Genomic DNA, 15,459 nt, shown 5'->3' on the forward strand with positions numbered 1-15,459 from the left:
GCCCGGTAATACAGCAGTCTACTACATCACCGGACTACTGATCGCTTAGCCCTTAACTGCTCATTTAATTTATTGAATGTACGTACTACTATTTCGATCGTTATTAATGGTAACTTGGATTTACTTTTAACGATTTGCACATTTTCTTTGACAGAAATGATTTCAGGTAAATTACAATGCTGCACGTGACCTTGAGTGAGTGAGTGAAAGAACTTTATTGAGGGTCCGGCGATGACGCGAGCTCGTCGCGCACCCGGCTAGTCCCACGTCGGGATCGGCAGGTCTAGCCCACCGGTCCGGTCGCGGGCACGCTGGACTGCCAGGATTTGCTTGTCTAGAGCGGGGCTACGCAGAAGAGAGTCCCACTCCTCCTTGCTGAACTTGGGGTGTGCGGACCCGCACTCCCAGAGCATGTGAGCTAGAGTAGAGGTCTGTCCTGAACTGTGGGTGTCGCTCCAATGCGCCGCTGAGCGTGGTGATCTTCGATGCGGATTTCGAACGAAATGCGGCTGATAAACCACATTGTGTGTCAGAGGGGACTCGTGAATAATTTGGCGCACTGCTTGCCTTATAAGGAGCCTATTTGCGATGAACTGTGGTCATACGGGCGACGCTCTCGGACACCCCGCGCAATACGACCTTCGGCGCGCTCTCACGGCATGTTAACCCCCCTTTCTCGCGCGTTGGCGTGCGCGTGCGGAAGGGGGAGCAGTGCAGAGGCTCTCTTCCTTGCATAGCATTGGCGCCCCCGCGCGCCGCTTCTCGCCAGGGTCAGGCTCGTTATTCGAGAGCCGGGACGCGCATCGAAGCCGCGCGCTCAATGCGACGTCGCGCTGTGCACATACCCGAGAATCGCCCCACTGCGTCTTTTCATCGCCTCGCGACGCGCGGGCGTAATGGCGCGTACGCGAGCGAAGCCTTCGCTGGCACGCGCGACAACACCGAATAAGAAGAACGCCCCCCTACCTTCTTTTTTTAAATGCAGAGCATTTCAGTAACTCACGATGTCACCCGCGTTGACGTCCGTAGTCGTAGTCCGCACCCCTCCCCCTACACTATATGAAAAAAAATACTATCCGGCGCCTGGTTTCGATCCCTCGACCCTGCGGGCGGAACGCAATGTACATGGTGCTCTACCCACTGCGCCACAAAGCCGACACAGAATGGGAGGCTACGAACGCGCCTTATATCCTTGACTCATTCAAACTACGTCAAGAAGCTGCTGATACAACGCATTCACTACCACCAACTCCCCAAACACTAAACGTTAACGCAATACACCCACCCCCTATGCGACGCATTTACTCGAGTCCCCCTTTACTGCTGACGAGCGCTCTCTCGTCAGCAGTTGCCACAAGTGCAACAGCATTAACGTAACGCAAACTACTTAACGTCGTGCGCCCCCGGAAATGCTCTGCATTTGAACGTGCCCCTCGCGAGGGGGATATTTCTTTACTTTCTTCACACCGAATGAACGGCAGTCGTACCCACATAACGGTAAAGTAGTCACATACGTGGGCGTGTGCATAATGAAGGGGGAAATCGTGGCCATGTGCTTATGATTTTTTCTCCGTTGCTCCCCATTGCTCCCTTTTTTGCACGTTGCTCGCTTGCGCCCTGAAAAGCTACGATGTTGCAAGATTTGGAGGCTACTGTAACACGTGCGTGCGTTGTTTTAGTCTGAGCGTTCCTCGTGTATGTTCACGGTATACGTTCTTTACCGGTGCCGTCCTTTTCTACACGACGCAATACGGTGCTCCACGTGGGATTATCATTTTTGTCTCGGCGACGTGTTGCGTCAAAGTGAAAACTGAAGTACTGGGCGGCTGTGTCAGAACGGTTTTCAGCGAAATTCAGTTATGGCCGTGTTTTTCGAAACGTCGTCGTACGTGTCGCGATCCCTACGGGTCCTGTTCCTCAGTCAGGCATGGGCTCACCAATTGGCGACCTATAATTGGCGACCTATCTGAACTTTCTGGACACTTTGAGGGCGGACCCGTTGTTAAGCTAAAGAGCAACGTTACAAGCTCCCGGTGCGGGCCATGGAAAACAACCTTTAAATTACGGCTCATGACGCACATTGTTTTCCCTATTTCAACCTTCTTCTTCTTCTTCTTTTTGTGTGCCGTTCCAAAATTTAACAACAGTAAATTGGAGTCATCGTTCCCGTCGGCAAGTTAAATGGGCCGTTTTGGAAGTGTCTACACTCTTAATCTGGATCCACATAAGATCCACTTAGTAACTGGAACTTTTTTGCAAAAAAGTTCCACTTATATATTTGGAACCGTGTTCCACATATCCTGAAAATGTAAGTGGAACAGTGCACCACATATTTTTGCAGCTATATTATCTGGATCGGCGTTCCAAATAAAAATATACGGATCACTGTTCCAAATAAACTGGTAGTGTAAGTTACTGGAACACTGATCCACGTAAAATGATTATGGATTTATCCGGTGCGCCGTTCCAGGTACCTTCAGACCAGCTGTTTATATAAAACGGTGTTCCGATAGACGTTGAGAAGCTGTCTATGGGACTCCACTTTTCCAACATATCTGCTTTCCTGTTGGTATAAACTGAGGTCATTTGCCAGGCTGGCGGATGCATTGGTATCAGAAGGAAACCGCAAGCACCATTCTAACGCAGCCTTGACATATGGCCCACAGTGATACCAACAATTGGAAAACAGAAACCGCCGCAGCAGTGTGGTCCCTGACAGTTCCCAACAGTTGCCTATCGGAGCACAGTTCTATATAAAAGTTGGTCTGAGATACCTGGAGCGGCACACAGAGACTTTGGCTTCATCCGCCGAATCCTGTTCTGGGTTTTGGCTGCATGTAAAAGAAACAAGACTCGCATTAAAATACACACCAAACCAACTATTAGCACTGATACAATGCTTTTAAAAACACTAAGGAAATTTTATTCGCTCGTATTATTGCGCACATTTGAGATACGGAGACATATCTGTTTCCACTTGGGCAGAAAATGACCAGCGTACAGGATCAAATACCAAAACGATATCAAGTGGCCAAAACGATCTAAGTGGCATTTTCCCATTTTTGCTAATATTTACCATTCTTTTTTGCTAAAAACACGTGGGTAATAAAGATGGCTTTAAGCGCAACCGCGTCACAAACAGACTTGTACATCTACCCTCGCAGTAACTCAAAAAGCATTACACAACAGTGAGCATAAAATATGCTGTTTTATGACATGAAATCAGGTACCGCAAATGCGGAAGTACCCACAGCGCTTGCCATACCATGTTTACGCATCCCGGTTCCAAAAAATGCAGTTTGCTATTAAATTGTAGGGAAAAGCCAAAAATACAAGCCATACACGGTTGGATTATCACAAGACCTGCAAGAGTGTAGGAAAAGAACACCGGAGCCAATACTAACAATTTAACATTTGCACAGAAAAAATTACCGGAAGCATGTGGCACTATTGCACAACTAAAACATACACCATATATCAATATCAAGCTAACTGTAATATCAAGCTAACTGTAGCCAAAACCGACTATATACGCGCCCTGAAAAAGCCTTTCACTGAAGCCGCGTTCTTTCCACGACAATTTGTAGCTATTTAAAATAACTTATCCAAAAAAAAGCTCATAACACCCAGTGTGAATCTTACAAAATTTTACAAACCAGATAGCTCGGAGCATGTTACGCATTTTAAAATTTATCAAGCAGCCTAACTCTAAAGACGTTATTAATTCCCTCAAGAACAATTCAGACATCCCAAATAACCAAGCCAGGTAGCGTTGAAACATACAGGTGACCAATTTTACCAAGCGAACTTGGAAGCATTTTTCCAGCCCGAACATTTATCTGAGGTAAAATTCAGTTGCGTGCTATACAAACCCTACTGTCATGACGACAGTATGCTTGTGACCAAAGCACTGCCTCTAACAAGCGAGAAATGCAACTTTGTCCACAGTAAACAACTTTTTCAAGCCAAATATGTATATTTTGCATTCTTCTAGGGCTTAGGTGTCAGCTAAGATACAGTACAAAAATTGAGTAATAAAACCCCAAACCGTCTGTGTAAATAATTACTCTCACGTTTGCATCCATCAACAGCAGCACTGCCATGGAAAAAAAATTTCGAGCTGCACTTGAATAATAAAAACGTTACAGTGCAGTGCCATTAGCTACATTAACAGAGTAACAGAGTAGCGGCAAAGGCAGCCTGCGCTTTGTGCCAATAATGAAAAATTGCAAAGGAAAGCACGACTTCACTTTTGCAGTTGACATGCCGCTTGCATCTACCAATCATTTGAACCACGACATATCTTTCCGAATAGGCTTAAACGTCTAACAATAATTTAAAACCCCAAGTAGAGTGACCACATCGAGTCTTTCAACAGAGCTTTAAACTTAAATGACACAGGCCACTGTTAAATGGCCAAGAACTCTCTGCAAAAGTCCCAAGAACTCTCCAAAGTAGCATAAGTTTCAGGAGATTAAGATGAAATATACGGCGAGGAGGATGACCACATCTTGATGTGACAATGCAGGCGGAAAATCCATGACGTGTTTCTTGCAGACAATATTTACGCTGCCACTCTCTTCTCTCAAAATAACTGGACGTCGAGAATAACTGGACCACGTCATGTACCTTTAAGGAAGGAACAAGAAAATTTTGTTAGACGGTGGCTTTAAATGAGTGAGTTGCTTAGGATACCCCTTTTATAGCACAGTAATTGATTGAAATATCAGCGATTTCTTGGTTTCTTTTCTGGGAATGCTGCTAAGAATGTAGAAAAAATATTAGCACAGACTGTCAATGGCAGTTCTCTAATGTTGGAAAGCAACCGCATTGGGCGTGGCCGTGGCGCCGTATTATCACAGCAGCAACTCTCAATGTGAAAGCAAAATGTTTGCAAAACTTGAATGCAAAATAATAGTCTTTTTGTCCACATGTTGCAGCATCCGAAACAGGCTGAATGTGAAGGTACTTCCCAATTTGGAGTTCACGATTTATTCTTAACAGTAAGATTTTGCTACAAAGAAAACTACCACAAATTCAGTCCCGCAAAAATAAAATGCCAGCTTCAATAAACACTACCATAAATTGAGTCCCACAAAAATAAAATGCCAACTTACCCAACTAAAATTAAGATGCAGGCGTTCCTGGCAGGGCCTCCTCGGAGTGATTTTCCAGGAAAGTTTTGCCAACGTGTTCCCAAAAGCTCTTACTGTCGTTTTCACCTACAGGTCAAGTTGTCACTGAAATGGTGTTCCGAAGTCATTACGTATAATGCAACTACCTAAAAAGGGACCATCAAAGTTCCAGAACTGGGAGTGCGTACTTACTTGTAGAATGCAATGATTTCATCCCGTACAACGGCTTTCACGTGTTTCCTTTTTTTGAACACACGACTTCAAGAACGGTGAACACACGCCTTCAAGAACCAGGAAAATGGCAGTATGCATTCCTTGTTCCATTGTTTTAAGTCCCGGTCTGCCCTATTTCCTAGAAATAAAAACAGTATAAAAATATCGAAGCATAAATTTACGCTTCCCTCTAAGAAAGGAGTACTACAAGATCTCGTACAAGGCCTGATTAGTTGTGCTAAAATTTATTTTGCATCACGAGCCCTGGTAACGTTTTCAGGCGAAACAATTTTAAATATAAAAATATTTGAACATTTTTAGGCTCACCTGTCATTGCTCCATGCGGAGTGGTGAACGTCTGTTTAATACGCAACACTCAAGAGGCACTCTTTCGTGGCTTTATGACTTCCACAATGCATTCACAATCTGTCACACTTGTCACGACGACGCCTCGGCGTGCCGAAGATGTCTTCAGCCACAGTGAATGCCACAGCCATGATTTCACAGGTATATGTAAGGAATGGAAATAATTCGTTTTAATTTCTGTTCTTCAGACAAAGGAAAACAATTGTCGCAAACTACCAGTGTAGAGACAAATTTCTCCACAGTCAGCCATAGTCTGCATCTGGACAGGTTACACAGATCGAATACAGAATGTAGCAATCTGCTTTCGCAGTATATTTTCTAAGTTCAAGGAAGCACAGAAATGGGTTAATGTTGGGTGCACATAGTGATGCAAGAACTTATCACCGGAGCGTTGTCGGAAATTATTTCGACTCTCGGGTTACCACCGACATTGACGGCATAAAAATGCAAGAGTGGCTTATTTCTAACGCGGTTCGTGAAGTAGCAACCACTAATTATGGATATTGGATAATTATCCTGAAGTCTCAAGTTACCACTGACATTAACAGCATAGAAACGGCAGCACACTTTCTATATACCCGCTGCGTGTTTCCACATATTTCTTCCCCTCTACAAAAGAAACGTTTGTTACTGCGGTACGGCTAAGACAACCACTGTCCCTTCCATTTCTCTACACTTCAGGCAATGTAAAATAGATCATCTCAATTGGTCAAAGGAATTGGAAGAAACATGGAACTGCATAACACACTGCACAGATAAACGTAAGCTGACGCCTTGAAAGCACATCAACACAACTCGAAATAGCGTCTAACTTGCGCGCAACGGGCAAGGTCGAAGACACCCGGTCTGGTAAGCACAGTAAATGGCATTCTACTCATCAGACTAACACAACGCCGCAATTACCACGCAAGTTTTAAAAATACCAATAAATCTAAGGACGGACGCTCCGACAAACTTGCTTGGAAGTTGTACACGTGTGCACGCGCGATTATCGCGAGCGACTAACCCGAGAAGATTCGCTACCGCAGAAATACACAGCTACCGTCAATATACAACTAAGCAAAGCCACACAGTAAGGGAACATCCACTCATGAAACGCGCAAACCAGGAACTTCTGACGTACGCAGTCAGAAATGTCCAGCCGACTCTGACCCACGAACACGGGAGTTTTGGTAAATTACGGCTGCAAACGTTTCTCCAACACAAAATGTTACACGCCGCGACCACAAGCATGAACGACACACGAACAACGGGCATAGACGCGGTATGTTTATCGGACGCAGTTAACAAGGATGTCACTGAACAACAACCGTTACCAGCACATAAATAAGCAGCACTGACCTTTTTTGCGCCTCCTGGCAAAACTCCACTTCGTCGAGCAGGGAATACAGCCCAGGGATATGAAAAAATTCGTAGTTGCACGCCGCAATCAACCCCATTTAAACCACAGAACAGGGAGGATTTTAGAGAAGCAAAGGTCTAGCTTTGCCTGTAGTGCCAGAAAAAGCGTAGTGGCGGCGTCGTGAACTACCCAGTACGCCCGCTTGATGGCGCTGTAAACACGGCTTTGTAAACATGGCGGATACTTTTTGCACAGGCCGCTTGAGCTCCTTAATAACATGGCTGCCCTCGCACGGCGGCCGCCGGCTCGCTGCTCCACGGCCGGACTCGACTCTCCTCCTCCCGCGCGCGAAAGGGGCGTCGAGTCCGGCCGTGGCTGCTCCTGCTGGTTCCTGGCTGGCACGCTGGTCGCGTGTTTACTTGCGCCGCGCTAGTGAAGTGATGTTACGCCAGGTGACCAGATGGCCTCGACTGGCACAGACCACAGTGAGCAGCAAGTGAGAACAAATCGTTTATTGACATCCGCAAGTTTACAGAGGCCAGGACATCATTTCATTTCGATCGCTGCAATTGTACGTCGCTTTCATGACTTTATTTTTTTTGCCATAACAACTCGTTCACTTGCGCTAAGATTTCGAACGAAGGGCACGTTTGCGCCGTCTTTCTAGCGGAGTGCATAACACTCACCTTCTGTTGGAAGAATCAAATATTCTGGCCTCGACAGCTGTCTTCCGATGCGGAATTTCCCACATTTGTCACTCAACAAGCACTCAATTACCGTGTTTTGCCAGTCCTCTCAACAGCGGATGGACGCAAAAGCACATAACAGCAATAACAGTCACGAAACCAATGCTCCGCGCACGTAGAAACGGTGGGCCGTTGCAGCGGTTTCAATTTGAATTGGCGGCTTTGTGGTTGCGAATTCAGAAACGAGGTGGTGCACCAGTCGGCTGTTCGTAAAAAGTTGCGCACATTTTTGCTCAACAGATGTTTGATGTGGAACTTGTTAATAATATTTTTAAATAACACATTGTAAGCGAACTGTGTGGGCTCTTTGAGTCACGGAATGAATGTTTTGTATTCTATACCAAAAGTAACCTTTCGCTTGCGCCGTCTGGTGGACTTGATGGTCGAAAACAGCGCTATAGGTTGGTCACGTGGGGCGTCGATTTTTACGCCGCCTATAGGGAAACCAGGGAACGTCCAAGCTTGCGAGCCCTGTTTAAACTGCTAACGGCGTTAACGGTTCTCGCCAGCGTGACCGAGAATTTCTTTAGTAAATATCAGGCGCATCGCGCGAGCAATTGAGAAACCCGCTTGGGAGTGCCACTGGTGGCGCTGCATGCGGAAGACCGTAAAATTAGCATGGGGAATCCTGGAAGATGGGAGCGCTGCTGTCGTTTAAAGTGTTGACGCGGTCCCGATTTTCATCCGTCGTCATCGTACCCGTTGCAGCCCCACTGTACCGTGAATCAACGCAAAAACAGCTCTGCCGTGCTGCTGCTGACGCATGCGCATTGAATGCGCTACTGGAGTGGCGGTCTTTTCCTCATGGCTTCGGCGTACTTTCGTTCTCGCGGAGGCTTTGGCGATGCGCCCGCATAAGAACTCATACAAACTCGGCACACGTGATGGCTTTATTGGATTCGGAAAACGGGCGTATGCGTCTAAGCGGACGTTTACGCCCGCTGAGGCCGAAACAAAGCTCAGATAATAGCCGCGTTAGCGCGTTAGTACTGGCTAAAGTTGTTTCTCGCGGAGGGCCGTGAGTGCGTGCGATATCCGAGCTTAACTTTGGATGACAATTTCTCCGTTACTGTTTACAATGAACGCAAAAGGGCGTGGCTTCATTTACTGCTTTTCTTGACAACAAACCTTTCCGTAGTCAATAAAATATACTGCGACGCTCTTAGATACCCACGTTATATAAAGCTACCTACAGCTAATTAGTAAGTAATAATACCACGGCCCGTTTCCCAGCCCTTTTCCCTCCTGAACACCAATACTACAGGAAAACAGCAACTGGGGAAGCAGCTGGAGAAGGCGGGTCATTCAATGAACTTCAATTACTATGACAAGACACAACAACAGTATATACCCTTTGTATGTTATTTTTTTTTTGAGATAAATAAACCACCATCGAATCGAACAGCAAGTTAACTCTGCGTATTTTTGCCGTTACAGCACAGCATAATTAGGAATTACAATGTCATTTCAGCATTAATACATACAAAATAATGCAGGTATCACGTGGTATATCTAGGTTTAGTTCCGTTCACCCAGTCAACCGCTCTTTGCAAAGAGGCTCTTGTTTTTGCTTGTGGAAATTAAAAGGGACTCACATGTTAGCATTCCTATCGGACTTACTACGTCATGACCAACGGACTTAAAAACCATCGTGCACCAATACGAATAGTTTTACAAATACATACCGATATTCACAACGGCCTAGTTTGCTTATTTTAGATATATGTCGCTTCTCTACTGAAACAAAGAAATAAAACTCTCGCATGGTGAGACCGCTAGCACCTTCCAGTGAAGACTGGATAAACCAAAATGCGTTTCTTGTTTTTTTTTTTTATCTCTGCAAAGAAATGATATACAGCAGACTCCCGTTAAAGGCCGATCCACACGGCGGACCAAAACGATTATTTTGACCGCGGTCCGCGCATCACGTGACAGGACGTCACCAGTTCGCGCGGGCCGCCGTTGGTCCGGGCAGGACCGCGGCCCTCGCGGGCCAAATATTCGCCGAGGGTTTACCGTCCGCGGTCTCGACGGCGGACCGCGACATCAATCAGCGTGGTCTGACAGCTCCCGCGCCGCGTGGGCGGTGCCGGGTCCAGTTGCGCCAATAGAGAATGGCGCAGGCAGCGCGGCTGTTTCGAAGCGCTCGAAGGAGCCTGTCAATCACCCCCGCTGGGATAGGCGGCGGGCTAGGCTTACAACCGCGACGCGTACTTCATCCGCGCTTTTACTAGCGAGTCCTACGACTCTTACTAGTGCAATGCTAGCCGTCATTATCACTTTGTTTCACGCATGTGGACCTCAATTTGCGGGAAGCGTTCGGTTCCAGCGAGCGGTGACGAGCCGTATGCAGCCCGCATCACCCCGCCGTCGCCGCTCGTAGTGTCGCCTTCGTGCGAACGACGCCGGCGGCTGCGTGAGCGCGCCCGCCCGGCTGGCACGCGGGTGGCTGTTACTGTGGGGATGAAACGTTTCGTGCAGGCTTGTGCGTTACAACATGTTGTCGCGGCCAAACGGCGCCTGTGTTCAACCTGTGTTCAACCTTCCAGCTTGCGTGTTCAGACGGTCGGCCATTCCCGGTCCGCTCAGCCGGCCCGCCGTGTGGATGCGCTCTGCTCTGGATTCCGCACGCCACAACTTGGTTCCGCAGTCCCAGCTCTTTTCGACACATCCACTTTTTAACCCAGCACGACCTTTTCGGCGCAAGGTAGTCTTCTTCATCAACGTACAAAGCTAACGCCATAGCGGCCAAACGACGCTTGCGCTCTGTTTACATTTCGACTGCTCCAAAATGCGCGCGGAACGGCGAAACCAAGCGCAAAATACACATAAAACATGTACGGAGCGGGCGCGAGCCGTTCGTATGGGTTCGCGAGTTCGTCTGGTTGGAAGCACTGTGGTGGAGAGTGTTTCTGGGTTGGACCGCTCTGTCGTCTGCTACGGCGGTCCGCCGTGTGGATGCTCTCGGCGCTGCATCGGACCGCGGCGGGCCGTGACGCGGCATCACGTGACCGATCGGACCGCGGACTCGGTCCGTCGTGTGGATCGGCCTTTAGACGAACCCGGACGGACCGTAAAAATGTATGCGTATTATCCGAAATTCGTCTTAAGCGGAGGTGTATTGCATTGTGGACGTTACAAGAGAAAAATGTTGTGGTTCTTAATCAGTGTTCGTTTTAACCAAGTTCGTCTTAACGAGGGTCTACTGTATTTCTAGAAGAAGCAAACCAGGTCGTTAGTGTCATTTCAGTGAATTTGTAAAACTTCTTGTATCGGTACATGGTGCTTTTGAATTAGTAAGTCTCATGAATTTGCGTCATGAATTAGTGAGTCCCATATGAATTGGATCAGGTGAGTCACCCTTAATAGCATGCACGAGACGAAAAATGCTAACGAACATCCAAGCATATATAACTGCATTCGTGACATGCTGCGTGCAGTGTAAAATGCGGCACAGTCGGTTAACACTATGTATATACCGCATCAGGGCATAAATAAAGTGGACTAAGTACCTATTTTACAGCAGATTGTAGCCATTCATACGTTCCTGTAAAACACTTAAAATTGTGCACGTACTACAACACAGCGAGCTGATGGCTGAGCATTGATCAAAAAACAATGTTTCTGCGACGCTTTGTGAACCAAATGCAGAACTTGCAATAGTCTCAACAACTATATATATTTCTTTATGAGGTATCCACAAAAGCCCAATGAATTCTTCAGCACTACCACGGCTCTATCCCAAACGCAGAAGGAGAACCTGAGGACATCTGGTCCTTCTCAAATTCAAGTCATTGGTGATTTCAGACGTACTGCGCGTCTGCAATTAGCAAAATACGATATTCACTAAAGTGGTCTGAGCGCCGCAGACAACCTGAAAGGGGTTCGTGAAATTTCTATTTTCGCTAAGATACCCTTTTCTCGCACCTTTCATGCTTTGTACGGTGTTGTTATAGCAGTGGACATATTGTTTTCTGTCAAATAACGTCACTAAAAATAAGTCTTAGCCGTCTTATATAAGTAAACTGCTCTAAGACAGTTCCATAGATATCGACGAAGTTTATTAAATTTTATGTGCTGCGTGCGTGTGTGCGTGTGTGACTGCATGCATGTGTGTGTGTATGTGCGGGTGCGCGGGTGTGCGTTCGTGTCTGTATCTATGTCTGTGGGCGTGTGCGTGCAAGTGCTTGTGCGTGCGCTTGTGCGCCAAAGCGCGTCAAATATATATGTGGTTCATTGTTCCAGTTAATGCACGATTCAGTGCATACTTCACTGCAGCGCACAAGTTATGTGGAACAAGACACGAGCAAAAAATATACAAAAGCACTGTCCAAAATTTTTACTGGGACATAAGTGGAACAGTAACTGGAACGGCCGACAGCGCATCCCCTCATTTATTCGGTTCCACATAGTAAACACAAACCTAAAGAAAACAAATGGACAGTTCCAGATAAGATCCACTTATATCTCTAGTTCCAGTTATTCTTCGTTTGGATCCAAATAAAAATATGTGGATCGCCCCGTTTAACTGGAACTTACATGGAACCAGATTAAGAGTGTAGCTATGGACACTGCGATTATTAATAATAATTGCGGTGCAATTTCTTTACTTTGTGTTGCAATTTACCTATAGGCAAATATAGTAACTTATCTATAGGTAAATTACAGTAATTAGACTATAGGTAAATCACAGTAATAAGTGAAGAAGCTCGACGACGACGTTTGATGCGAGATTCAAGAACATAAATAGCCACGTTGTCGGGTTAATAGCGTGTACTTGACGCCGCGGTTTTTTTATACGCTTAAAAACCGACTGACACACTGCATAAGTTTCTTCGCGTCAGGAGATGGAAACGCTGGGGTGGTGTTCTTCAATTGTTTTTGTTTTTTAGGTGCCACACCGCTTAGTTTCTCGCGTCACCGCCTTGTTTACCTGTTTAAAAGCTCACTGGGAACGTGTTGAGCATCGCTGTATACCTGATTACCTTTTCTACAGCACCTTGTTTTCCTTTGAAGCTTTATCACTCACTCAAATACGAGATCTTTCTCGTTATCGATGCGCGCACTGTATTTCTGCATTGTCGCTAAGCAGCGTCTATTACGATCGAGTAAGGCGGCATCCGAATCGCGGGGCGGAGCTACGGAGCTCACAAAAAGCGTTTAGTCGTGCTGATCCTCCCCCATCTCCCTGCGGACTTGTAAATGCGCCCTCGTCACCTCCACCGCATGGCTTGGGCGATTTCTCCCTGATGTATTATTGACCTCACTTCTTTCGTGAAGTGGGGCGCCGGGAAAACGTCCGTTGATGGCTGCCCTTTAACTTCGGTGAATAATTAACGATATCGTGGGCTTGGCGTGAGGTTTGGCCCCGAGTTCAACACTGCTTCGCCCCGATCGATCCGGCGCCGCCGCCGCAACACACCACTTACCCCAGATTGCTTTTCTCTTTGCCTCGGGGTTCCGCTAATCGTAATTTGATTTCTTAGGGCGTAATTTTTTCAGCGAAGTCAAATCCGCTTCCGGAATCGTGTTTACGCGAGGAGACGATTCGAGTTAGATTTTATTCCGCAGGCGCACTTAGAAGGGCAATACGACATTAGATAAACTTCCATTCACTTGACTGCTGCCTTTGTGACCGTAGGCACTTCTCTGGGGAGACACGAATGGATTAAACAAACTGAGCTCACGAAAATTCCTATATCGTGTATGTATCTGTCTGCCCTTATTATACGTGTTAGGCTTAAGTACTGCTCAGACGGCCGAGGGCATGCTAAAAGAACAGAAAGGTGAAGCGAATTATGCACCAAGTAGCTCAGGTTCCGCGTATTCCACGGCAAAAAAACAGAGAAATTACATCTTCAATTCTGCTTTTCAGTGGTGTTTTGTGAACGTCTTGCATTACTGCCGCATTCGGTTCGCATTTCCGCGGCAGCAGTCGCTGTTATAGTTCGGGGGCCGTGCTTTTTCTTTCTTCCCTTTTTCAGGCTTTTATTTCCCTGTGATCAATCTTCTGTCTACCTTGACAAGTCGTCCTCACTAATTTGATTTCTTTATGTGTCAGTTCCCCCATAGGCCCGGTCAGGAATCTGGCCAACGTTTTACAACTTCATGAAATCATGCTCCCCTTTGTCCTGTTTCGGCATCTTGCCAGCTTTGCGTAGACTCCCCTAGGCCAGTTTTACAAAACGTCCCCGAGGGACACTTGTTGGTGAGCCGCGCTTTTATGACGTGTGCATGCGTAAGATATGTACGAACGCGTCCATTCAGAGATTTAGAAAGGCCAAAAGGGGACGCAAGAGCAGGGCGCGTAGGGGGTGGGGGTGGGGGTGGGGGGAAAGACGGTGATGAGAAAAAATGCCTGCGGGTATGGCACCGCTTCGCAGCCGGGATGTCCGTATCCAAGATGGCTGGCGCCTCCTCTGCTCCGATCAGTGGCATCGCGCGGCCCGTTATCGACCGCACCCGCCGCAGGATGCGAGTGCGTCACGACCACGCAGCTCCGCTTCTCTCCTCCATCGCCACCTCCCTTGCCCGTGTAATACTATGGTGCCGGCTGGGCGCTGGTGGGCGTAGGTGGGGGCCCCTGAGGTGGCAGGATATGGCAAAGACTCGAAGGCAGCGGCCGTCTTCCCCTTTCGGCAGTTATTGCCGCACATCCTTGCGGCACTTATTGCGGGCAGCGGGGCTGTTGTCTAACTCGCCCTGGCCGGAATTTCGATTATCCCAGAGTCAGTCGGATTCTCCGCGCTGTTTCAACTCGGAAGGGGTATGGACAGGGAACTGGATGAGGCATAGATGATGATGCTGAAGAAAAGTCGTCCTTTTTTTTAATTCTTTGGCAAGAACTGTCAATCGGACACCGCTCATATAAGCAAAACCCGAGAGCCTTTTCAGACCCCTCTCCGTTCTTCCATGCTAAGAGAACAAACTTCAGTGGCGTGAAAGGATTATGCAGGCTCAGGACCCCGTTGGGCCTTGCTGCCGCCTCCGCGCGTACAATCAGCCGAAGCTGGTTTTAGCAATGTTAGCTGGTAAGTTCCTCTTCCCACGGCTAAAACATCTATGAGCACGCAGAATGTGTTTTTTATTAACACGGAGTGAACGTATTGAACGCATAGCTCCGTGGAAAGTATTGTCAAGAATGTCTCGTCTGGTACCGGAAATAGATTCGTTGGCTTGTCTTTCAAGGAAGTGGACCATGTTCTCGAGTGACACATGCTGCGGAGCTGTTTGGATTATACATGATGTCGAACCTCTTTAATTCGAAGTTGCATAATTAGAACCAAGGAATAATTCGGACTGGCCTATAGGTCCCGACAAAATGACGTGTATTTCGATGGGAAAAACCCCTCCTGGATTCGGTCCTGAAGCATGCGCCACGAACGGGTGGGAACAGGATTTCCCACCAGTTCAGTCTACTTTTCGTGATATTTCAAGCCGAACGGAAAAGTTCGAATGCAGTATATACGTCAATGAGCGCATTTTGAAACGTTACATGGCCTCTCGTGTTGCCACAGGCGCGCTGCCACGATGGATAAAAGAATTGGCGCTGCTGTTCGGGCCAAATGTATTCTTACAGATGTCGTTCGAGAATGATATTTTCACGCGCCTCTATGGCTATTCTTGATGTTCTTAAAGTATGTGTTTGTCTTCTTTC

The 15,459-nt window shown here is 47.1% G+C and overlaps 1 long non-coding RNA gene across 2 annotated transcripts; it reads right to left on the reverse strand.

Annotated features, from left to right (window-relative positions):
- Positions 1 to 2,204: 2,204 nt before the first annotated feature.
- LOC144142001 (uncharacterized) lies at positions 2,205 to 7,159 on the reverse strand. Of its 2 annotated transcripts, XR_013316791.1 has the most exons (5): positions 7,056 to 7,159; positions 5,676 to 5,817; positions 5,328 to 5,487; positions 5,118 to 5,240; positions 2,205 to 4,629 (listed from the first exon to the last, which is right to left on the reverse strand). It is a non-coding gene; the product is annotated as an uncharacterized LOC144142001 (long non-coding RNA). The 2 variants fall into 2 exon arrangements; XR_013316790.1 differs by having other exon boundaries at positions 5,676 to 7,107.
- Between the last annotated feature and the right edge of the window lie 8,300 nt (positions 7,160 to 15,459).

This window comes from Haemaphysalis longicornis, unplaced genomic scaffold (assembly GCF_048455015.1).
Source record: "Haemaphysalis longicornis isolate Haplotype H1 unplaced genomic scaffold, Haemaphysalis longicornis Haplotype H1 scaffold_1, whole genome shotgun sequence".
Classification (NCBI taxonomy): domain Eukaryota; kingdom Metazoa; phylum Arthropoda; class Arachnida; order Ixodida; family Ixodidae; genus Haemaphysalis; species Haemaphysalis longicornis.